Raw genomic sequence first — 25795 nt, forward strand, 5'->3', positions numbered from 1 at the left:
GCTCAGAGCTGGTCTGGGAGCCCCAACCGTAGAGCTCCTAGGAAAAGCTGCGTGTCACCATCACAGGTCAACCAGCCAAGGCTGGTCTAGTTCCAGATCAAGAGTCAGGCCCAGGTGCTTTGGCTCACCCCAGGCTCCCTAACTGGTCAGAAACACAAGCCCTTTGTAAAGTCCCAAGGTCTCTTTGTAACCCCTCCAGGACCTGCCCACTGAGCTCTGCTGTCCAAACTAGGACACATAACAGGCACTGGGACACACAGACAGGACATGGCCCCCATCCCAGGAACCTCAATAAAAATGAAAGAATCTACCAAGGAACTCAACCCTGGGGGAGCAAATTTCTGGGGGCTGGGACTCCATGTCTCAGAAAAGTTTACTTTTCTCCTTAGAAATTTTTGGTTCTGTTTTGTTTGGTTTTCAAATACAGACTTACCTAAAATTATGGTCCTGTCCTTTCTGAGAGGTGAATTTCACCGAACTGCATTTTTCCTCCTCACTTGGTAAGGAAGGAAGAAGCTGGTGGGTGGTCCGGACACGCCCACTCCCCTCTGGCCGGCACACCTGCTCCCAGGCCCTCCGTGCACTTCACTCGCTCTGAGCAGCAAACAAGTCTCTAATCCTTTTATGGCTGCACACAATTGAGCTTATTTCCACCATGATGAAATCGTGTTAAGTCCCCCAGGAAACTGAGCAGTGAGTCAGGCCTTGCCTGATAACACTTCTATTGTGGAGAGAAATGAATGCCCTCTGCAGGTTTCCAAAAGGTAAACCAAGACACCCCAACAGGTGTGCAGGGGGGTAGGCAGCTGGGCCCTGGGACTGGTTCTTTCTCTGAGGACAGCACAGGTCTGTAACGGATCAGCCACAGTGCACACTCCCACAACCATTGCCAAAACCTGCAACCCAGAACGTATCTATAAAGCACTCGCCTTTTTAGCATTACTCCAAGGCTGAATAAATCCCAGTGAGCCATGATTTGCGTGCAGAAGAGTTTCTGTGCCACTCTTGCTGTTGACATCCCGGTCCCCGGCGAACCATTTTCCAGCAGCAGCCAGCATGCTCTCTGCCCAGGTGAATCAGAGCCCTGACTGTGAACAGGGGATGCAAGCGCCCCAAAGGGGCCGTTTTGATTTAGAACAAAAGCCAAACTCGCTTCCAGGCCCAAAGCGGCGTGACCTGACCCCACCCACCTTTCTGACCTTGCCTCACTGGGAGGCTCGGGCCCCTATTGGTTCCAGGAGCTGGTCCAGCTCTGGGTCTGAGGACCTGTAGCTCTTTCTGCCTGTAATTCCGCTGCCAAGGCTTTAAGCCAGCCTGGCTCCTTCTGGTCTAATCCACTCCCTTGGGGAGTGTGTCCATGACTGTCAGTTCCTCAGCCAGCATCCCATGGCGTCCATCACTAACTCTCCTTATCCTCATCATAGCACAGCACCTGCTCTAACCTCGTTGGCTAGTTTGTCATTATCTGTACTAGATGGGAAGATTCATCCCACAACACCAACCCTTTGCCCTTTGGCAGAGCCTAGCACAGGGGAGGTGCTCAGTAACTCTTCTTTGGACAATGGATGGATGGATGTATGCATGCATGCACAGATGGATGATGCATGGATGGACTGATGGATGGATAAATAAGGACCATCTATCTACCTATAGAGTTCAGACAAAAAACTCCACAGTGATCTAGTGCTCAACTATCTAAGTGCCTATACCCTGTATTTCACTCCACTGGACTCACAAACCCACCCACCATTTTCAACTGTAGTCCAGACGTGAATAGCAGTCCAGCCTTCTTTGGTCACTTCCCCCTGGGGAATCCGCCATCCTTCCCATTGGCTAGTCCAGTTAGAAATCCTAAGGCATGTGAACATGGGTAGCAGAAGCAATACAACTATTAAAAGTTTTATCTGTGATTCACAATTAAACACACATTCAGAGAATCATGATTTAAGTTCTGGGTGTGTACCTAAGAGCTGATGAATATTAAATGTCACTGAAAGTCCAAAACATGAAACTTCCAGAAATTGTCCTTCCTGTAAAGAGAAATATACTATTTCTTCCGTCTCACTCTTTTCCTCCAGAACAAACAGAAACAAACAGATGTTATAAATTGGGATCAAATATATGGTACTTTAAATTTAACATTTTACAGCTTAGAGCAAGTATCCTTAGAAGACACTTGGTTTAACATTTTTTATTTTTAATTTTTATAGGTTTTTTTTTTCTTTGGCTGTGTTGGGTCTTTGTTGCTGTGTGCGGGCTTTCTCTAGTTTCGGCAAGTGGGGCGACTCTTTGTTGCGGTGTGCAGGCTTCTCATTGCAGTGGCTTCTCTTGTTGCAGAGCACAGGCTCTGGGCACGCAGGCTTCAGTAGTTGTGACTCGCGGGCTCAGTAGTTGTGGCTCACCGGCTCTAGAGCGCAGGCTCAGTAGTTGTGGCACATGGGCTTAGTTGCTCCACGGCTTGTGGGATCTTCCTGGACCAGGGCTCGAACCCGTGTCCCCTGCACTGGCAGGAGGATTCTTAACCACTGCGCAACCAGGGAAGTCCCAGTTTAATGTTTTTTAAATGTAGTAATATACACATATATAACTTGGTAGGCTTTTAATTTGATCAGTTTAACATATAATAATGTTACAGTTTATTTGGACAATTATAAATATGCTAATCTAATTTCATAATCCAATTCATAATCTAATTTCATAATCTAAAGGCATTGCTTCAAAATATGGAGAATCCAATAAATCTAAGAGATGTGATATTCAAAGTGAGTGTCCTGAGATTGACCTGCCCTCTCACTTCATTGTGGGAAGAACATAATAGTGGCTACGAGGCTTTGAACCTCGTAGTCTGACCAACTGGGTTCAAACCCCTGACCAACTCTCAGCTCTGGCGGGTTACCTAAGCTCTCCAGGACTTCAATTCCTTACCTGTAAAATGGGTAATGATAGTACCTATCTGGGAGGACCGAGGGAAGGATTTTTAAATCATTGTAATACAAGCAAGCACTTAGAAATAAATAAAAACAAACAGATTTTAGCAAATGTGCAAGGGTACATGCAGTGTGTCCACAAGGACATTTTATGACAATAGAATTGCGTGAACACCCAGGTAGTTCAATTAAACTAGCAAAACAAAATAAAAAGGATTGGGATTTCCCTGGTGGTCCAGTGACTCTGCACTCCCAATGCGGGGGGCCCGGGTTCGCTCCCTGGTCAGGGAAATAGATCCCACACCCCACAGCCAAAGACAGTGCAGCCAAATAAATAAATATTAAGAAACAAACAAACAAAATCAGAAGGACTGGTTAAGCAATTGTCAATAAATGGAATCCTAAACAAACAAAATAAATTTCATTGCATTCTTAACCTTTGACTTTTTTCTATCAGAATATTATGTACACTCTAGACCAGGGAGGGCCACCAGGCTTTATCTTTTAGCCCAGCCATCCCCAACATTTTTGGCACCAGGGACCAGTTTCGTGGAAGACAATTCTTCTGCGGACCGGCGGGTCGGGGGCGGAGATGGTTTCAGGATGATTCTAGTGCATTACAGTTATTGTGCACTTTATTTCTAGTATTATTACATTGTAATATATAATGAAATAAATACAACTCACCATAATGCTGACAGGAGGTGGAGCTCAGGCGGTAACGCGAGCGATGGGGAGCGGCTGTAAATACAGAAGAAGCTTCGCTCGCCCGCCTGCCACTCACCTCCTGCTGTGCGGCCCGGGTTCTAACAGGCCGCGGATCGGTACTGGTCTGCAGCCCAGGGGTTGAGGACCTCTGTTTTAGCCAACTCAATGGGAAGTGACACTCTGGAAAGAGTTTAAAGGATTCCCAGGACACTTTTGGGCGTGTGGGGAACGCGTTCCCGGTCAGTTATTGAACTCAGTCCAGGAGCAGGAGAAGCCGCTGCATGTGCCACAGAAGCACTGCTCCTCGTCCTCCTAATTCCAAAATGGTTTGCCAGGGCCAGAAAATAGGCAGCCACAGGCCAGGTTCCGGGGACCGAAGACCAAGCTCCGGGAAGACCGAGGGGAGGCAATGACCAGAGCTCTCACTGGCCACTTCCTTCACCTTCTGCTTCCAACTGAGCCCTGAGGTGCAGCTCCATCCAGACCCACCTTAAGCAGGTCCTATTTCAAGGGAACTAAGGGGCAGGACCAGAGCAGGAGTGGCTCCTCCTACAGGTACAGGAGCAGAGGTCAAGGTCGGTGAGCCCCCAGCTGGGGTCCCTGTGAGTACCGGGTCCTTCCCCGGAATCAGCTCAGCCCCCCGGAGGAGAACAGAGCCGGAGGCAAGGAGGGGAAAGCGCCTGCCGCTTGCTTCTGCTCATACGGGAAAAACATTTTTCTCCAAGATATGAGGGAGGAAAATTACTTTTCTGCCCCTCATCCCAAACTTTCCTGGAGACACTGTCCCTGGTGCCAGGGTGGCCTTCCTGCACGAAGGGCACCCCCTTCCTGGGGGGTTCACTTGGGGTCCATCCCTCCCTGCAGGGGGGCCTGGCCAGCCACCTCCATGGAGTAAGGTCCTCACAAAGCGTGTCCTCCAGGGAACATGGCGGGGCCTCCACGGCGGGGCCCAGACCACCCAGGAAGCTGGGCCCAGGCTCTCTGCCCAGGGTGTCACCCCAAACCGGGGTCCCTGCTTTAGCTGGAAGTCGTTTTGGAAAGAGCAGACAGGAAAACTGACGGCAGATCAGGGCCCAGGCGGGCAGCCCACAGAGCTGGGGCGGCCAAAGGGCTTCTCAGCCTTCCTTTTGGCTGCAGGAAAGATTCCATCCCCTCACTTGTCACCCCAAGACGGGCTCAGGCTGGGCAGCTACAGACATGGAGAGTCCAGCAGAGCCATGTGTGGGGGGCGGGCAGGACGACGGGCGGGGGGTGGGTCCCAAGACCCCCAAGCCTCCGCCCAGGGAGAGGGGCCTCCCGAGGCCTCAGCAGAGGAAGCTGACGTGGTGGTTTAACACCAGTGACAAAATCGGGCTCCCGCCCTGTGAGTCATCAGACCGGCACGGTGCGGGGGGCGCCAGGTAAATAGGACAGGCTCCTGCGATCAGAAGCTAAAGCTAGTTCATTTCTAGATTTCTGGAGCAAAGTTTGCTCAAGTATCACTGTTTCTCTATGCCACTGAAATTGCTTTTTACTAAACTGAATGTGTGTAGATTACCTTTTAATTTAAGAAAGAATTTGGTTATTAGGTAAATGTTTTTTCTTTTCTGACTCTGTAAATTTTAAAAGTTTGAAACGTATCCAAGGAGGTCCGTTCTGCCAACATACAGGGTAAAGAGGTTTTACGTAAGCCAAAAATAATAGATTAAGGAACTTCCGGATCCAATGACGAGATCAGATTACTTGAAAACCCTCCCAACACAAGCACCAAGAAATTCTAGATGCAGACAACAAACAGTCCTTTAAATGTGGAGCCACGTGTGGAGTGGGCACAGGACACTCAAGAGGGCTGAGCCACAGGCCGGAGGTGCTGACCCTGCCCTGGGCAGTGGGTGCAGACGCCCACCTGGGTGTTTTAAGGCCTGTGAAAGTCAGGAGGGGAGACGGGGGACCTGTCTGAGGGGATCTGGAGTTGGATGAGCTTGGCCTCTTCAAAGTGCCCTGCAGAAAACGGGAGTCCATGCAGGGAGGGGGTGAGGAAGCTTGGGACTTGGAACCCCAGGCCTGGGATGCAGGCCCATCTACACAACCCACTCGGTCCAGCGACCCCTCAAGGCACTAAGTTAACATGAAATTAAATCTCAGGTTAGTGGTACCCTGGGCCCCTGCCAGGGCATGTCCACAGCTTCTCCAGAGAGAGAAGCCCTCAGCAGGCCGCACAGGATCTGACACGTGTCCCCACAGAAAACGAACTCGCAACCCAAACGGAAACCTTATTTAGAAAGAACCAGCTGGAAGGACAGACAGCATAGTAAGACACCCACCCTCACCAGAACTGCAGGTAAAGGGAATACATAGCCATCAGTGTTCTAATATATGGACTACGCATTGCCAGAAAGAGAATTCTGTGTTTGGAGAGGTCAACACCCTGCAGAGCATCTCCCAGCCTTGGCTGGGGGGTAGGCGAGGGGGCGTCTGGGAAGCAGGGAGCGGGGGTCCCCCAGCACATCAGAAACCACAAGTTACCCATGAAGCCTCCACAGCCCACATTCACGTTATCTCCGTAGTCAGGAAAACAAATGAGACTTTTGTTTTTCTCTTATACTTTTCTTTAGAAAATTTTAAAGCTAAAATTTTTTAAATGGTTCAGAGAACACCTGTGAACGTTCTCCTGGATTCACCAACTAAGATTTTGCTGTGCCTGCTCCCCGCTCCCTCCCTCCCTCTCTCTCTCCTCCCTGTTCCCCACACACGTGTATGTGTATGTACACCTACACACACCTCTGTGTACCAGTGAACATGGACTAATTTAAAGAAGCATCAGAGTGTAAGTTGCAGTCACTGCGACCCTTCATCCCTATACAGTTCAGCCAGTATCTCCTAAGAAAAAGACATTCTTTTTCCCTATAAACGCACGGTCTAGTCCAGCCTCGCCAGCTGCCCCCGTAATGTCTTCCGGAGCTTTCTTTCCAGCCCAGAATCCTGGTGTGTCTTGCGCTGCGTTTGGTTACGTCTCTTTAGCCTCTTGTAATCTGGAACAGTGCCCCCAGACCACATGTCGTATATTTCCAAGATATTGAATCTTTTGAAAAATTCAGGCCAGATGTCCTATAGAACACCCACACTCTGGTTTTATCCAATGATTTCTTCATGATTAAATTCAGGTTAAACATTGTTACTAGAAAACTGCACCTGTTACGTTGTCGGTATCAGACCGTGAACCCACCGGGTGGCCCTGTCATTCAGTGCTAAGCGGCAGCATTTAGTCAAAGTGGTCTCCTGCACATCGTTCCATACGAAGGCGCATTTTCCATCTATAATCTGTGGGCTGAGATTGTGAATAGCCTGTTTCTCTCCCCATTTTATCCAGTGCTGGTCAGCATCCATGGGTGATTTTTTTCTAATATTCCTTCCCCATTTATTAGCTGGCATTCTTCAGAGAGATCAGCTGAGACTTCTAAAAAACAGTCACAGACCCTGACAGGAGCCTGCCTTCAAAATGAGCAAAGAACTCCCACATATAAAGGGCTGTTGGTCATGACTGCAGGATGAGAAACTACAGAGCAACTTAGAAAAGGCTAGCTGGAGCAGAACTAGCTGAGTGCCACCTGCAAAGATCTGAAGCTGGGATCGCCAGCAATGTAAAGTATGTCCACTAAGATGTGTAAGGATAAAGTCATAAACCACGTTAAATGAAAAACAGACAAAATATCTATGAGTAAAAATAATGACAACAGTTGAAGCTAAGAATGAGTTAAATAACAGATTCAATACAATTTATAAAATAGAGGCAGACTGAAAAAAATTACATTGACTGTAGCCAGAGATGCAGAGCAAGGAAAGGCTAAGGGATCTGAGGACAAAAAGAGAAGGTTAAACAGAGCCAGCTGCAGTCCCAAGGAAAGAACAGAGAGAAAGGGAGAAAGAACTGAGCATGTTCCAAATCTATGAAACCCGTGATCCTTGAAATCAAAAAGTACAAGTTCCAAGAAAGAGAAATAAAAATGAATGCAAGCTTAGATATCATCCTATAAATCTATAAACAACAAAGAAGAAATATTATTTTTAAAATTAGGGAAGAAGCACATTTTACTTACAAATGAGCTATTTAAGACAGCAAAATTTTCAATAACAAAAAAAGGCCAGAAAACAATGGGATAATGAGGCTGACAATAAAGGTCTAGGAAAATGTATACCTGGCAACACTATCTAATGGCTGTGTGGGTGCATCGATAAGTGAACGGATAAACAAAGTGTGGTATGCCCATACAATGGAACAGCACTTCATTATAAATAAATAAATAAATAAATAAAATAGAATATCGATACATGCACCAACAGGGGTGAATCACAAAATAATTATGACAAGCTGAGTCATGTGCATGAAATGTATTCAGGTGGAGGATTATAAACAGGGCAGTAACATGACATTTATGTGAAATGCTCCTTGGGCCTTTCCCAGAATGTCATACAGTTGGAATCATTTAGTTCATAACCTTCTTTCAGATGGGCTTGTTTCGCTTGGTATAATACTCATCAAAGGTTCTCCATGTTTTTTCATGGCTTGGTAGCTCATTTCTTTTTAGCACTGAGTAATAGTCCATTGACTGGAGGGACCACAGTTTTTTCCTCCATCCCCTATAAAGGCATCTTGGTTGATTCCAGGTTTGAGCACTTGTGAGTGAAGTACCATGGACATCTGTGTGCAGGTTTCTGTTGTGGACATAAGTTTATCAACATGTGCTTTTGTGTCACCTGTGTCTCTGGTTATGTGTATGTTCAGATCTTTTGCACATTTTTGATCATGTTGTTTGCTTTCTATTTGTTGAGTTTTAGGAGTTCCCTGTATAGTTTGGATAGCAGCACTTTATCAGATATGCCTTTTGCAAATATTCTCCCCAAGCCTGTGGCTTGTCTTCTCATTCTCTGACAATCATTATATTTTAATGCAGCATATTCAATACTTTCTATGCTTCAGTCCACCAAATCTAGCTGGGTATATATTGAAAACTGAGCGAGATAAAAATAAAAATATTGTCAGAAACACAAAATAACAAAACATGCTAATGCATACTGTCATCCAAACAATAGCTTCTATTCATAAATATACTGAAGAAAAATTAGGAATCCACTTGGACTCTTAGAAAACGTTATTCATGAGTAAGTCAGGCTTTCCATGTGAGTGTAGGCATCCCCAAGGTCACTGGAGCACAGAGTTACAGAAAGATAGCAAGCATGGAAACAGAATTACACAACATTGTTTGTTACTTTGTTCCCTGAAATCATCACTGTTTCAGCACTTTAAAATTATGAAAAAACTTCCTAATTCCTTCCTAGTGGAGATGATTGTTTGTTTTATATTTGGGGGAGCAAGGTGAGGAATCAGCTTTAAATAAACATCCTTGTTCTTTCTAGTTTATGCAGTTGAAATTGTTGGAAGAAAGAAGTGAAAACTTCCAGGCTTCGATATGTCCAAATGTCAAAATCTTGCCTCGCAAGTCCTCATCCTCACTATTCACTATGTACTTTTATAAGTTGGGAATTTTCCATAATAACAAAGTTAATTTTTTTAATGGGTGCTTAAATACATTGAAATTTAGCAATGTGGCTTATTCCACTGAGCAGCCATGTGGAAAACATCTAAAAAAGATACATTTTATCAAAATTACTTTCAGGCGAATCAAAAATTTGAATATGTAAAATAAAATAATAAAACTATTAGAAGTAAATATAGGAGAATGTATTTCTTTTTGGGGATAAGAACGCTTTTCTGAGCAATACACAAAAGCCAAATTCCAAAAAGATTCATGAACGTGACTAATAAAAAAATCTTTTTTTCTGCACAGAAAAAAAATTACCACACAAAGTCAAAATATCAGCTGGGAAAAATACTTCAACACATGACAATGAGCTCATTTTTTTTAATATATAAAGACCTCTTACAAATCAGTTATAAAAGACCATTAAACCAATAGAAAAATTGACAAAGAACTTATTAGAGGCAGTTCATGGAAAAGAAACACAAATGGTTTATGATACATGAAAAGATAGTCAACCTCAATCATAAAGAAATGAAAAATAAAATGTCAACATAATATGATTTTTCATTTATTGGAAGGCAGTTATTAAAATATGTCATTAAGAAATATTTAAGTGGAAAAATCAAGATGTAGAACAATCCATATAGTATGCCTCTACCTGTGTAAAAATAACTACGTGTCTATATACGTATATCTATATATATACATATATGCATATATGCTTAAATATGCATAGAACATTCTAGAATAACATTGTATAAACTGGTTACAGTAGTTGCTTCTATGGTGGGAGCCTGGAAGTCTCAAGTGAGGAGTAAACATAACTTTCCATCCTGTGTTATTTTATGATGTTTAAATTTCTTCCTTTTTTTTAAGTAAGTTTATTTATTTTATTTATTTTATTTTGGCTGTGTTGGGTCTTCGTTGCTGCGCGCGGGCTTTCTCTAGTTGTGGTGAGCAGGGGCTACTCTTTGATGTGGTGCATGGGCTTCTCATTGCGGTGGCTTCTCTTGTTGCGGAGCACAGGCTCTAGGCGTGCGGGCTTCAGTAGTCGTGGCACGCGGGCTCAGTAGTTGTGGCTCGTGGGCTCTAGAGTGCAGGCTCAGTAGTTGTGGCACACGGGCTTAGTTGCTCTGCAGCATGTGGGAGCTTCCTGGACCAGGGCTCGAACCCGTGTCCCCTGCATTGGCAGGCAGATTCTTAACCACTGCGCCACCAGGGAAGCCCCGATGTTTAAATTTCTAAACCTATATCTGCATTACCTTTTCAATGAAAAATAACTAGTTGATAAAATAAACTAAATTATTTTGTTCAACAGAAGTAAAATAAAATAAAGGTTGTGTGCATACTGATATCAGACAAGCTATAAGAAAAAAGCAACAATAGAGATAAAGATGGCTTTTCATAATAATAAAAGGAAAAATCACCCAGAAGGTAAAACTCTTCTGAACGAATGTGCACTCATTAACAAAGTACAAAGAGTGAAAAATTGAGAGAATTACGAGAAGAAATTGGCAAATTTTATTATCCTAGTGGCTTTTACAATAAATGTTGAATCAGACAAAATATAATTAAGCTATCAAAGGCTTTAGCAACAAATAACAAACGTCAGTAGAGAAATGAATGAATGAACCGAGTTCATCATATAATGAATCAGTGATTAGAATAAAGGACTGTTTCTGGGGACGCTCCTTACGTAAGCATAATACCCTTAAACACAGTCAGAATTCCCAGCTATCCCAAAAGCTCTTTTTCACTGAGATCTAATCAGGTGCCAAAGCATTTGGCTGTGTGTCATCTAGAACAGTCTGCCAGCCTTTTTTTTTTTTGGTTTTCGGGACATTTTGAAGAGTTCAGGCCAATTGCCCTGTAGAATGTCCCACATTCTGGACTAAATATATGATCATTTCCTCATGTTTAGATTCAGGTTAAATAATTTCAGCGAGAATACTATGGAAAATACTAACCACATTGATAAAACTTAAAAAATGTAACATTAAGTGAAAAAGCAAAAGGATGTATGCAATATTTTTAGGGAAAAAGTTTTAACTCACAAAAGCTGTATTTATCATTTACTATAAATACAGATATAGAAGTTAGAACACTACCTAACGCCATACACAAAAATAAACTCCAGATGGATTAAAGACTTAAATGTCTTTTATAGTGTCTGGGAGAGCCCAGGGGAGGAGCACAGGGAGGGGCAAGGCTTCCCGGAAGAAGACACTGTAAAACTTTTAGAGGAAAACATAGGAAAAACACTCTTTGACATAAAGCACAGCAAGATCTTTTTTGACGCACCTCTTGTAACAGAGAAAAAAAAAGAAACGGGACAAAGAGGCCTCCCTGCCCGGGAGCCCCACAGGGCCCCGCTCGGTTTCAGGGGCACCACCGCCTCGCCTATCTCCCAGCTGCGCTTCCCTCCGGGCGTTTACCTCCCCCAAATCATGTTTATTTCTTCGTAATCTTTACACCCTTGAAACAAAGCTATTTAGGCTCCCACAGTTTTTACTTCTCTTCTCCTTAAACGTAATAATGAATTCCCAATGCATCTCTCCTAACTTTCTCAGAGAAAAAACAAAGAATGACTGTTCAAAGCTTTAGAAATTACACAAGCGCCCCTTTCTTTTTTTTTTTTTTTTTTTTTGCGGTACGCGGGCCTCTCACTGCTGTGGCCTCTGCCATTGCGGAGCACAGGCTCCGGACGCGCAGGCCCAGCGGTCATGGCTCATGGGCCCAGCCGCTCCGCGGCACGTGGGATCTTCCCGGACCGGAGTACGAACCCGTGTCCCCTGCATCGGCAGGCGGACTCTCAACCACTGCGCCACCAGGGAAGCACCACCTCCTCCCCACCCCCCCTTCTTTGTTTTAAGCACCTGTGAAATAGGTCCACATAGAAAGATGTCCTTGGAGGAAATGAAAGATCTCCCCCTAGAGGAGAAATACCTGCAACCAGAAACCAGAGAAGTGAACGGAATCCTCCTGACCCAGATAATAAGAGACAACTGGGAGAAATCTGGAATTTCCAAGCCAAGCCTGATGACCTGCTCGTTGTGACCTACGCAAAGGCAGTTAGTTTGGAGAAAGTGGTGGTGGGGAAGCCAGCTTCAGCAGAGCCGGGATACCTGGAGGGGCCCCCCGATTTTAAAATCGCAGGTTTTCACCACGGCCAGGCCCTGGAACAATGAAAACCAGACTCACTTATGAGTTCCAAACCCCCAGGATCCAAGAGCCTCCCTTTTATTTTGGCCCCTGATAGAGAAAGAGATGGGCAGAATCCCACATGATCAAAGGACTGGATCAGTTACAAAATTACTTGAAAGCACAGGGTCTGAGAAAGAGCGCAGAGGTTCTTCCGGGAAGCCTTGCCCCTCCCTGTGCTCCTCCCCTGGGCTCTCCTGGAAGCGGAGACAGAGCTGGAACTGAGTGGAAGAGTGTGAATAGCATTGGATCCAAACCTGCACGAGGACTGTGGGAAGGGGGCGGGGGGGGCGGACACGCACCAGAATCCTATGAAATGGAGAGAAGCTTGTGGGGAAGTCAGGGTGGGAGAGGCAGAGAAGCCAGGCTCGTGCAGGGTGGAGGAGTAGGGACCCCAGAGCCCAGAGCGCTGGATGGAAAGTCGGATGGAAGGTCTGAGGATGCTCCAAGTTACGTGCTCATCACTCCAAGAAGTGGCACGGAGGGAGGTAGCCAGTAACCAGTCTGGGGAAGTCTCTCGGTGGCCACCGGACTTCACAAGAGAAACCCGGGATGTTCAGAACCAGGAAAATTCCAGGAGAGCCCCTTCTCCGCAGGTCCTGACCACGCTGGTGTGTATTCTGTCCTCTCTGGCTCAGGACGCCCTCCTCAGCCTCTCTCTGCTCCCAGCACACAGCAGTGCCGCCCAGGCTTGGTCAGTAAACCAGGGTAGGGACCTCCTGCTTACTCCTGCTGGAAGCTTTCAGTTTCTCAAGAATCACCTTCTGTCTGGCTTGCACTTGTCCTGCTCAGATCGGCACTTAAATTGGTACTGCACCTCATCAGAAATTTGTTCTCAGTTCACCTTGGAAATTATGCAGTCAACCCCCAGACCCTCCCAGCCCTCTCTCTGCAGCCTCGTTGCCCCCTTCCCCCAATACCTCTCAAACCCGCCGTGAGTCCTGCTCACGCTTCCCAACGTGGGAGATACGTCACCCTCATCCTGGCTCCCAAGGTTTTCCTCCCTGGGATGCTCTGGTTTCTTAATGCAGGTGGACGCTCTCGTCCTTCTCTGACCCTTCCCTGCCAAGAGACCAGCTCGGCTGAGCCCACCTACCCCTTCCACAGGGAGCTGCCCCTCCTCCTGTGAACTCCCGTGGCCCTTTGCACACCCCTTATGGCTCTTACTGGAGACCGTTCACCTTTCAGTTACCTGTGTATTGTCGTACCTATCAGTGAGCACCAGTCTTGGCTAAGACTCAGAGGCACCAAATGCCTTTGGTGTGAAGAGGAAAATGGACATGTGGTGGGCAGGGAGCACAGTCTAGCTCTTTGCCCACCCATGTGTCTATTTACACCCCTCTTCTGTATTAGTTAGGATTCAGTTTGGCTATATGTGTCAGAAAACTCAAAAGAAAAAGTAGTCTGGAGGTTAAAAGTCCAGGTGAAATGAAATGGTGGCTGCACTGATCCTCAGAAACCCTGGGTCCTTCAAACTTTCTGCTCCACCGTCTTCAGGCTTAGCTTTTGGTTTTATAGTCCAGTGTGACTGCTGGAGCTCCAGCCATCACATGCACATTCCAAACAGCAGCAAGGAGGTAGGAAGGGAGGAATAAGGTCATGTTCCTTCCCTTCAAAGACAGCTTCCCAAAATGTAATGACATGGCCACCTTTAGCAGCAAGAAAGACTAAAAACTGCAACCTGTGAGGCTTGAGCCATATGTCCAGCTAAAAACTGAGGCTCTGTTACCTTGAGAAAGAAGAGAAGAATGGGTATTAACCAGGCAAGAAGCAGTCTCTGTCATATCTTATCTCCTCCAAAACGACTGGAAGCTTGTTGGGGCAGGGACAGTGCCTACTTCATCTTTGTATTTCCGTACCTTCCTCTGAGTCAATATTCTTTCACTCAAGCTACATTTATTAGGTACAAAACCCTATGTGAGGTATGAGGTATGAGGGACAAAGGAGCAAAAGGACAGCCCCTGTTTCAGTAGCGCTCACAGTCTCACAAGAAGACAGGTGTGTGTGAAGACCCGGACAGTGAGGAGAGGGGACAGGTGCTCAGAGCGGAGGCCCGTCCTCCCTGGGTGTCACTCAGAGGAGGTGATAAGCGAGCTGATTCCGCTCAACACAAGCGAATGTGAATTTTACTGAATATGCGAATAATCAAGGAAATAGAATGAAGCTGTCCAGCGAGTGGGTGGAATTGAGGATAACTAACACTTCCAAGCACGACCTGGACCCAGGAGATCGTGGACATGATCCAGAAGGACAGGAATGTACAGAAGAGCCAGCGGGCAGGACCTTCGACCGGCATCCTTTCATGGAGGGGGCCCTGCCCCCGCCGCTCAACTCAGGCACGCGCCCATGGGGACCCGTGGGCTGTAACCTGAGCCGGACTAGTGTGCATGTGAAGGAGAGTTATCTCCACAGTCAGCCTTCTAGAAAATACTTCCAAAGGGAGCTGGGAAGGAGTTTGAGGACGGTTCGGGTCAACACACTCCCTTCAGCTGGGAAAAAAGACCCCTCAACCCATCTCCTAAAATACATGATTGGGTGGCTTCAGACAGCACATTCCTCCAGAGCAGGCACGAACGTCCAGCGCAGTGGAGGTGGGGTGAGGCCTGCTGGCCTCCAGCGAGTGCGAACCTCATTCCTGTGTCACCGTGCTACCATCTCCTGGAGGAATGTCTTCTGCTGTATTTTATCTACAACCGGTCTGCCAGAGAATCAAGCTAAAGTATATATGGTACCATTATTATCAACAGAGGAGGTGCTTCACATCAGAGATACTAAGAAACAACGGCAGGCAGGTAGGCAGCACCCTTGAAGAGTTTGCAACCAATTAGGAATAAAGGGCATTTTTTACAGAGTAAATAGTAGCAAAGTGTAGCTTTGCAATAGGACGCAAGCCAGTGTTGAAAAGGCACAGACTTTGGAATCAAACAGTCCAGCTGCAGTTCTGGTTTGGATTCTTATCTGGGTGACCTTGAGCAACTTACTAAACCTCTCAAAACCTAATCTTGCTTCACTTGTAAAATACTACCTGTTGAAAACCCACGACTGACGGGGCCAATTCTTCTAGCACCACTGGCTGAAAAACTTGTCTTTTCTCCCATCGAATTCCCACGGCCCCTTCACCAAAATTGAATAACCATACACGTATGGGTGCATTCTGGGTTTTCTTTTCTGTTCTTTTCCACTGTGTGTCCCTCTTTGGGCCAACACCACACTCGTTGACGACCGTAGCTTTATGTGGTCTGACTGGTGACACTGGGCCGGCCCCAGCCCGGGATGTACTTCATGGAGACGTGACGTCAGGAGGCAGCGATGGGCTTCAGCATCACTCAGCACCACTTAAGGTAGAAGCAGCTGAGCTCCGGGTCAGAACCCACGCCCGTGGGGCCGTGGCCAAGGCCCTCCTACCGGGGCCGGCGGCACCTGACACCCAGCCACCCGTGGAGCAGGGGCCCACCCGGCTGGCTCTGTCCCAGCACTGCTCCTGGGACGGGGCAGCCCTGGGGGGTCTGCTGGCAAGCCTGTGACCCGGGCTGTCAACCGGAAGAGCCAAAGGAGAGCGCGTGCGCCGGGCAGGCTGGGGGCCTCCTCTGGGGAGAGCAGCCTGATTCTGACCGAGGTCGAGTGTCCTCGCTCTGGAGCAGGGGGTCATCACCTCTTGTCTAAGGTGGGGCGGACACCTGACCTGAGTCACCGACAGTGACCCCTTGATTCCGGGGCTCCTTTGTGACTGACGTCCACCAGGTAGAGGCCTCGTTTCCTCTCCCTGGGGTCCACAGTCCCGCCAGGGGATCCTGGAGCTGTAATTTCAATCTCCTGCAACGTGTTTGATGCATTGGATTGAATTAATGAGGTTTTATAACCTGAATCGTGAGGCAGAGCCAGGGGCCTCGGCGTTTCGGCTGGTGCTGTGCCACTGTGTGGGCCGAGAAACCTGTGTAATCACGAGTGCAAGAGCTTGGGGGGGTCCCCCTGGGCTCTCTGCTGCACGAGGGTCACTCTGCACAGCCTTCCCTTGCTCGAGGCGCCAGCACACGGAGGACAGCCAGGCGGTCGGAAACCCTGACTGGTGGCGTGACATTCGCCTGGCGAGGATGTCAGAGGGGCGGGGTCTCTTCAAGTGCTAACAGGGAGGCTTGGAGAAGCCTGGCGGTTGGTGTGAGGGCTGGAAAGCTGAGGGCTGGGAGTTCCACAGTACTGGGGCCAGGGGTTAAATTTCTGTCCATGTGGAACCATCTGTTGTTTAAAAGGCTTGAGGAGCATTTCTTTGAGTGGCCTGTCATTTGGGTCCCCTTTATGAGCCCACCGCCTGGGGCTGGGAGGTTGCGTGGAAACCCCACATGACTCCGTGCTCTGGACCCACGACTGCACACCTTAGAGGTGAAATGAGTACCTTGATCTGACTTTGTGGGGTCTGGTGGGCCAAAAGGGAGGAGCATCGACCTGGTTAAGAAGGAGGTGACGTGACGGGAAGCAGAGTCTCTGCAGGTGATCGTAGAGGTGCCCGTACTGGTGGCTGCGAACTGTGGCACCAGCAGAGGCTGGCAGCGCTCCCGTAAATCAATTTGCCATAGGGAATAGTGTCCAGAGTTTTGGGGGGAACAATGGGGACAGTGATCTGCCATCACCTTGGCTGTGTGCCCCGTCAGTGGGTGCTGTCTGCCCCACCCTGCCAGGGGCACGGCATCGCTGGAGGAAGAGTGGTCCAGGGCTGTCTGGTACCCTGGGAAGGGGCTCATGGGGGCCTCAGAACAGGCTTGTGGTTTGGATAAGGAGTCTGCAGCGTCGTCACGACGTGTCTCTGGTGTCTGTTGGCCGAGACATGGGCGGCCTCGGAACAGGCTTGTGGTTTGGATAGGAGTCCACAGCGTCCTCACAACGTGTCCCTGGTGTTTGCTGGCGTGTGCCGAGACACGGGCGGCCACAATGGACATGTCTGAGGTCTCCAGGTGGAGGCCCCCCAGGGAGGCTCTCCCTGAACCATGAAGTTATCCTTTTGCCACTGTCCAGACCAGACTGCCAACCCATCGGCTACTGCCCAGGGTCAGGAAAAATGCACGCCCTTGGGGGTCTCATCTGTATGGCCTGTTGTATAGCCAAGGGCACTGCCCCCAATTCTACCCATCGGGCCAGTCTGGGAGAGCCTGCTCGACCAGGGGTGCACCAGCAGGGTGACTCGGCCCAGCTGTCCAGCGGGCTGTCATTGGTGAAGAACACAAGGGGCTCCCCAAACTGCTCGAGGGGGCGGCATTGGGGGGAGCCACCAGCTGCACCTCGATGTCGGTGGGCAAGGGCCTGAGCTTGGGGAAACCTCATCCTCCTGTAATCCGCAAAGTCCCTGACAACCTGGAAGGTGCCGTTTCTGATTTAACAGTGAGGCCTCGGTGGCCGTGCCGTGCCTCTGCGGGTTGAATCCCTGACCCCAGCGGGATGGGGGCTTGTGTACGGAACCGTATGGGCTATGAATAACTCTGTCTCTAAAAGGGCCCAGTAAGCTGCCAAAATTTGGCGTTCTGGGGAGGCGCTTTTGGTCCAGAGTCCATGGTCAGCCAGGTGGAGCTGTACTTAGTCCAGAGACCCCTGGACTAAGGCACAGTCAGGCGTCCCAGTGCTTCTGAGTCCAGAGAGGCTAAGGGCCGGGCCCTTAGTTGGATTCTCCCCAGTGGAAAGAAGCTGATTTGCATGCAACTGCACAAACAGGCTTTAGTAGGATGGACAAGTGTGTTGTGTGTTGTCTCCCAAAGGTGAAGAGACCTAGCGTGTGCTGCGCCACGGTGGCAGGAGGCCTGCTGGCGGGGTGGAGGAATCTCACGGCCCCCAGCGGACCACACCCAGCCCAGAAACTCCAGAGAAGTGCTGGTCCTTGAATCTCAGCGGGGAGCGGCCCATCCTCTCTGCTGCAGAGCTTGTATTACTGGGTGTAAGTCTTCCTAAGGGCATCCTTAGAGGCCCCTGGAGCAGAACGGAGCAGAAGGCCATCTACATGACGCCAGGGGCGGCAGTGGCCTGGTTGGGTGAGTTCAGATCTCACCTGTACAGGTTGTGTGAGGTGGTGGAGACCTTCAGGTAACCCACGGCAGCCCAGTGAAGGGAACTGGGTGCCCTCAAGAGTGAGAGCAAATAGGGGTTGCACGGCTTCTGTGATTGGGACCGAGTGTGTAAAATGTTAGGTGGCCGGATCTGGGGCGTCAAAGCCAGAGCTCGAGCTTCTGGGCGTCATCTGCCTGCTCCATAGTATGGGGACTGGGAGCCTTCAGGGCAGGAACCTCTGCATTTAAGTACTGAGAGTAGACTGTGCATCTCCACTTGTCAGCAGCCAGGTTCAGCGCTGGTGCCATTGGGCTATTGTGGGGTGACACGGTGGCACACTGACCTTCCACACAGCCGTCTGAGCGGTGGGGAGCCTGGCAGAGCCCCTCACTAGACTTTAGACGCTTGAGCTTCATGATCAGGACACTGAAAACAATGACTCCCTTCCCCCCTCCTGAGCTTTGCACACTGTCTGTAGATCCCATGCCACGTGATACACAAAATGCGATCACACCCTGGGTAGAAAGAAGTTTAAAATTAAATCACACGGGCTTCCCTGGTGGCGCAGTGGTTGAGAGTCTGCCTGCCGATGTGGGGGACGCGGGTTCATGCCCCGGTCCGGGAAGATCCCACATGCCGCGGAGCGGCTGGGCCTGTGAGCCATGGCCGCTGAGCCTGCACGTCCGGAGCCTGTGCTCCGCAACGGGAGAGACTGCAACAGGGAGAGGCCCATGTACCGCAAAAAAAAAAAAAAAAATTAAATCACACAGTCGTTCACAGAGGCCCGGCCACATGCGATGCTGGAGCAAAATAAGCACACGACTTAACCCCCTAACTAGTGCACAGCGCCTGGCCTCCCAGGGTCAATGCTCATGAAAAGAGAGAAAAGAGTCAGATCAGACCCTTGACACAAGAGGCACGTAAGACACAAAGAGATGAGGAGGGGGCCTCGGGGAGAAAGTGAAAGGCACCAGGTCTTATCCCCCAGCGTCCAGAATGAGGGAGACTCGGGGCCGCGAGGCTCAGAGGGTGGAACAGGGGATGGGGTCTGATGAAGATGGGGATGGTCTGAAGCCCAGAGACCAAAGCATGAGGAGCGTGGGGTAAAAGCAGGCCTGAAAGCCTGGGAGATTTCATATTCCAGGTAGACTTCTTAGAGAGAGAGGAAAAAAGCCTCACATTAGCCCAAGAGAAATGAATTAGAGGAAAACACCCAGCACCATGTGCACGTAAAGGACAAGGTGACCGTCGGGTCTCTGGGAGGAATCAATCCCGCATTATGCTTTGTAAACAGACGCTCTTAGCAGGATTGTCAGGACGGCCAATTTGTTTAGCTGCACATGTAATGTTCTGATTCTTTGTTGTTGTTAAAACCTGCCTGAGAAAGTGCCAACCCTCACTCACACAATTCACGCAAAGGTCAGTGCTTTATTTTAAAAGAAAGTCAGGAAGGTTCCTTCTGTGGGAGTGGCACTTTCCTGTGCCACCAGATCGTCTGGTAGTGAAAATCACCTCCTTCTCCCAGGATCTACGTACGCCCTGTTTGCAGTCCTTGGTCATTTACCTTCTAAGGCAAGCGTGCAGATCATTAGCACAGGACACATAATCCCATGTGGTGTTTGTGCCGATCGCTGAGCTGCACTGAGGAAAGGGAGGGGACGCTGAGCCCGCGAGATTAAACAGCAAATACATTTCCATCGCTGAACACCCACACCTAGTGTCTGCAGTTCACCTTCTGGGAGCTCTTAAAAATCCAGACAGCGAGCACATAACGGCTCCCGTCCTGTGCACAGTATGGCCTGGGCACAGGCAAAGCTTGTCTTTCTTCTTTTATAAATTGTAAAATTCTTCTTGATTTCACTGTAAAAGTAAATTCCACTCATATTCTCAATAAATCTCAGGCACAGAAAATACGGATTTCTCTCTTAACAAAGCTCTGCTCTGTCCTTTTAAAAAATACTTGCAGGGGCTTCCCTGGTGGCACAGTGGTTGAGAGTCCGCATGCCAATGCAGGGGACGTGGGTTCGTGCCCCAGTCCGGAAAGATCCCACATGCCACGGAGCGGCTGGGCCCGCGAGCCATGGCCGCTGAGCCTGCGTGTCCGTAGCCTGTGCTCTGCAACGGGAGAGGCCATGGCAGTGAGAGGCCCACGTACCGCCAAAAAAAAAAAAAAAAAAAAAAACACACACACAACGCTGACCCCTTCGGCCATCTGTGCTGGAAGGTTCAATCTAGGCTGTCACTGTTAGCAGCACAGAAACTTCCCTCCAGCCTTTCAGTGTAGGCATTCTGCATTGCAACCTGTAATCCCGCGGGCAGATTCCCTGCAACTTCTTAATTAGCTTAAAATTCCCAGAAGAAACAATGAATGGAGATCTGTGAATTATTTTGTGGACACAGAGGAGAACTACAAGTGAGGTGGCACTGACTCTTGCTAACAGTACAGAAGAGCAGGGCTGAACGCACACAGGACCCTGAATGGCAGCCAGGAGCCAAGGGCTCAGAGCCTACAACAGAGCCCTGCTGGGGCTGTTTAGGACTTTGCGCTGTGTGCAAAGTCCTAAACAAGAGTCCCAGCTCCCCGGATGGCTGGCTCCCCCCTCGACTGCCAGCCCAAGGCAGGACCTGAGGTCTGAGCTCTGCCCTGTCTGTACGATGCCAAGAACGCAGCTCTGAGCTGACTGCGAGTAACACTTTCCTGGAGCAGAAATCTGATATCCAACACTCTTGGCCTTGAACAAAATGGAGGATTTAAAATTTGACGGCACGGAGCGCCTGGCTGTGGACTACGTGGAGGGGATTCTGCAGCCCACGCCCACCTGTGACACCTGGGATCAGATCTGGAACTTCCAAGCCAGGCCTGATGATCTGCTCATTTCCACCTACCCAAAAGCAGGTAGGTGGGAGGGATGGGGGGAGACTCAGAGGAGGGTTAGGAAGAGAAGCAGGAAAGATGCATCAATAATGAAATAAAGAAACCGACCTGGATTTGAGTGGAAAGCTGTTTACTGGGCAGAGTGATACTGCCAAGACAAATCAGGTAGTAACTGAAACCACACAAAAAATATTAAAATGAGGGCTTCCCTGGTGGCGCAGTGGTTGAGAGTCCGCCTGCCGATGCAGAGGATGCGGGTTCGTGCCCTGGTCTGGGAGGGTTCCGCGTGCCGTGGAGCGGCTGGGTCCGTGGGCCATGGCCGCTGGGCCTGCGCGTCCTGAGCCTGTGCTCTGCAACGGGAGAGGCCACAGCAGTGAGAGGCACGCGTACTGTAAAAAAAAAAAAAAAAAATTAAAATGACCTACACATCTTAAGAATTTAATTCTTTCTGTGATGTACCTGTTTTTTTACTTCCCTGAAAGAGAGTGAATCAAACAGCCCAAAACAAAGGGGCCAGACTTGCTGCCTTACTTGTTCCCAGCACAGGTCCATATAGCAGAGCCAGACAGGGCACCCCTGCCTGATCTAGGGAAGAGGAGGGGCTTGGGCTCTGCAGTGCTGAGCTTGTAAGTCTCCCAACTCAGGGTCCCAGAAATACTCTCTTAATTTCCACCCTCCCTGGTGGTAGGTTGTGAACCTACTTTCTTATTTCAATAGTCAGTTTTACAAAGTCACTGAAGAAACAAGACAAACTTGAGCTCAGCCACTGCGTCATAAAAATGCGGGGGTGAGCAGAGAGAAAGAGTTCTCTGCAGTTATTTGTGTATATCTACAGTTAGACCAAAAATACAGTATTCAACTCATACTCTGATTGCATTGACATCTGCTCTTTGCAAACTCAAGCTCCATGTCAATAACTTCTGCTACATGCTCACACACATGTGCACGCACACACACACATACACACACACACGCACACATGCTCCACCCCCTTTGCCTTTATCTGTAATAATCTGACAAAAGGCTCTACAGGCAGACGGGGCCTTAGACTCACCCGTCCATCGGTTTCATATCGGCCCTGATTTTCTGATCTTACTCATCATGAGTCTGTTCAGAATTAAAATTTTCTAAATGTCAATTTCTGAAAGTACCCACTGGTGGGGATCACATCTCACTGTCTTAATTTCACCCACAACTCTTAATTTATTACCATAAGTTCAGTACAATGCTTAATCATTCATCTTTTCTCCACCTGCCAAATGTGAGCATTAAGATTTGGTTCATTTAGGGTTTTCATGGGTTAGGGGCAAGCAGGACTGTACAATCCAAATAACGCACTCAAAAAGTGAAGCACTTGCCAGCTAAGGTAATATTTAGTCAATCACTCAAAACTTGTACACTAATAAAGGCTATATTGATCAGAGGGAAGAAGATACAAGCTCAGATCATGGAATGGTTTACACTTAAATTTTTAGCAGAATAATAAATGTCTGTGACTGCGGTGAGATAAACACACTGTAGAACCGCTGACTGCTAGGGGACGATCTGACCCTGAACCTACAGTCGCACTGGAGTCTGCCCCAGCGTTAGCCCGTGGCTGTCAATTCAGAATAAACACACAAAACGAGTACGCTTGAACTTCCTTTGAGTCAATAGCTAAAGAAATATTGGTCCTGGATCCTGTAATGAAAGAGCTGTGCCAGAAAATATTAGAAGCCAACTCATCGAGGATATAAACTGCAGCTGCTCTCTTGTTTTCTAAGCTGTGCCCCCTGGTAGACCTAGAAGTGCTGAATTGGGAGCATGAGAAAGGGTCTCGTAACCAGAGTTGATCAGCCCAGACCCAGGACTCAGAGCTCAGTCTCCCAGCCTCCTCCCGCCACAGACTCAGTCAGGTGTCTGGTCAGTAGTCTTCAGCCAAGGCCGAAGGTCAGGTGGCAGCCCCATGCTGGTCAGGATGGGGCAGCCCGCAGGAGCTGACCAGAGCTGGGAGACAGAGGCCCTTTTCAGGGACAGCAGGGGCAGTGAGGGCACAGCCTCTGGGTCGAGGTTCCAGGCGGCAAAATGCGGAGTGGCCTCTGCACATCTTCTATCAATCAGACCTCTACCTCCTTCCCTCAAATCCCAGAACGTAAGTCAGATCTCAGGACATTTAGAATCTCAGCGGCAAATGAGCCTAGGGAATGAACTTTTTAGCCTTTCAGGTAAAATAAAGGAAAGTGTGAAAATGGAGACTAAGCCCTAATCATTCATTCATTCAGCCAACATATAACAAGAGCCTCCTCCTGCGTAGCAAGCCCATGCTACGCACTTGGGAAACAGAGTCTGAAGACCACACCGTGATGACTCTCCACATCACAGGCTGGTGAGAAAGACTCTCGTTCTGCCTTTATAAGGAACTATACAGCTAACTCAATAGCATAACAATCCTAATTAATGGTTGTACAGAATAAAAAAGAACTATATATTTATGAATCTAATGTCCACTCCAAATTGGAGTCTTTGTATAAAAATCCATATCATACCATATTATGATAACACAAGATATAAACAAAGAAGGATGGTTTCTGAATTCCATTATAAAGCTGGCTTTAAAGTTCATACAGCTGCTCTAACAAGTGTTTGGTCACATTCTAAGAACTGCAGTAGATAAAGCCTGTGCTTCCTCATCTTCCTGGGGAATAAGGAACAACCTGGACACAGGAGATCGTGGACTTGATACAAAACGGGGGTGATATTGACAGAAGCCAGCGGGCACCTACTCACAAGCGATTCCCCTTCATCGAGTGGAAAATCCCGGGCATGAAATCTGGTGAGTACATGGCACAGCTGCACCTGACCCCGGGCCTAGACACCCACCAGGGATTTTTACTATCCAGTAGCCCTCTCAGAATTCTAGGCATTCAAACAACCATCGATGGACTCCGTGACTATCTTTCTCACCATCTGGCCATCATTCTCACTCCAGACATTTTCTAATCAAGTTACTGTTTATGCAAAAGTAAGTTAAGTTTTGATTCTCCAATTAGAAATTAACTTCACTCCACAAGGCTGAGCCTAGGTAAGATAATTTTATGGTGGAAGGGTTTGAATTTTTTAGGTTCTTCTTTATTTGGCTTATTGTTATGGTTAAAAACTGCTCTAGCCGGGCTTCCCTGGTGGCGCAGTGGTTGGGAGTCCACCTGCCTTTGCAGGGGACACGGGTTCGTGCCCCGGTCCGGGAAGATCCCACATGGCGCGGAGCGGCTGGGCCCGTGAGCCATGGCCGCTGAGCCTGCGCGTCCGGAGCCTGTGCTCCGCAACGGGAAAGGCTACAACAGTGAGAGGCCCACGTACTGCAAAAAAAACAAAAACAAAAACAAAAAACTGTTCTAGCCCAAAAAACCCGTTCGTGAGCTACAAGTATTCTCTCAGATGAGATCCACAGAGAGTTACAGGCGGCCTGGAACTGTTCCTAATGTAGTAATAACAAAGCAGCAAGATTCTGAAGCAAATAGAGAAAAATAATGGGAAATCATTGAAAATTCATTTTACAGGCTTGGAACAAGCTAATGCAATGCCCTCACCACGGTTCCTGAAGACGCACCTTCCCGTCCACTTGCTGCCACCATCCTTCCTGGAGAAAAACTGTAAGGTAAAGAGCCAAAGGAATTCAGAGTTGACCCCTTAGAAGGACCTCAGAGTGGTCTTCAATCCATTTCCTCTTAAAACACTTCACTTGTTAAAAAAAAAAACGAGTCACCTTGTCACATCGTCAATATGCAAATTGATATGAATGCTTTCCACCTCCCACAAAAGCCAAATCACAGAAATGCAGCATCGGAAAAATTCATCTGTATGGAATATACCCACCCTAACATAACTGTTGGTCTAATCCTGGTTTTGCTTCTTCCCTCCCTCCCTCTACTCCCAGATAATCTACGTAGCAAGAAACCCCAAGGACAGCATGGTGTCTTATTACCACTTCCAAAGGATGAATAAAGGGCTTCCTGCTCCAGGAACCTGGGAAGAGTACTTTGAGAGTTTTCTGGCTGGGAACGGTGAGAGAACTCAGTTTTGTTCCCATCCTTTCTCAAAATCCTCAAATACTCTACAGAGAAGTCATCATTTCCTTAGAACAGCAGGGGCTCTGCCTGCTTTATGGTGAGGGAATCACCAGTGTGACCTTCTCCCTCTCTTCAGGATTCTCCTCCCAGGTGGGTGCTTGTCAGCTGGGTTTCTGCGACTCACTGCCCTATTTCTGATCGCGTCCTGCAGTGTGCTGGGGCTCCTGGTACGACCACGTGAAGGGATGGTGGGACGCCAAGGACCAGCACCGCATCCTCTACCTCTTCTACGAGGACATGAGGAGGGTAAGAAGCAGGGCTGCCTCACGCGTTCCCCTCTGACCGTAAAATATTTCAGTCATAATGTGCGGACCCCATCAGGGACTCACAGATTGAAACAGGGCACAGAAGATGCTACATTTCACCGGCTGCAGCTGTCCACGCATCAAAGCACACCTGGGACGTTATGAGTTTCTGTATCACACAGTCTCA

This window comes from Hyperoodon ampullatus, assembly GCF_949752795.1.
Source record: "Hyperoodon ampullatus genome assembly, chromosome: 15".
Taxonomy (NCBI): Eukaryota; Metazoa; Chordata; class Mammalia; order Artiodactyla; family Ziphiidae; genus Hyperoodon; species Hyperoodon ampullatus.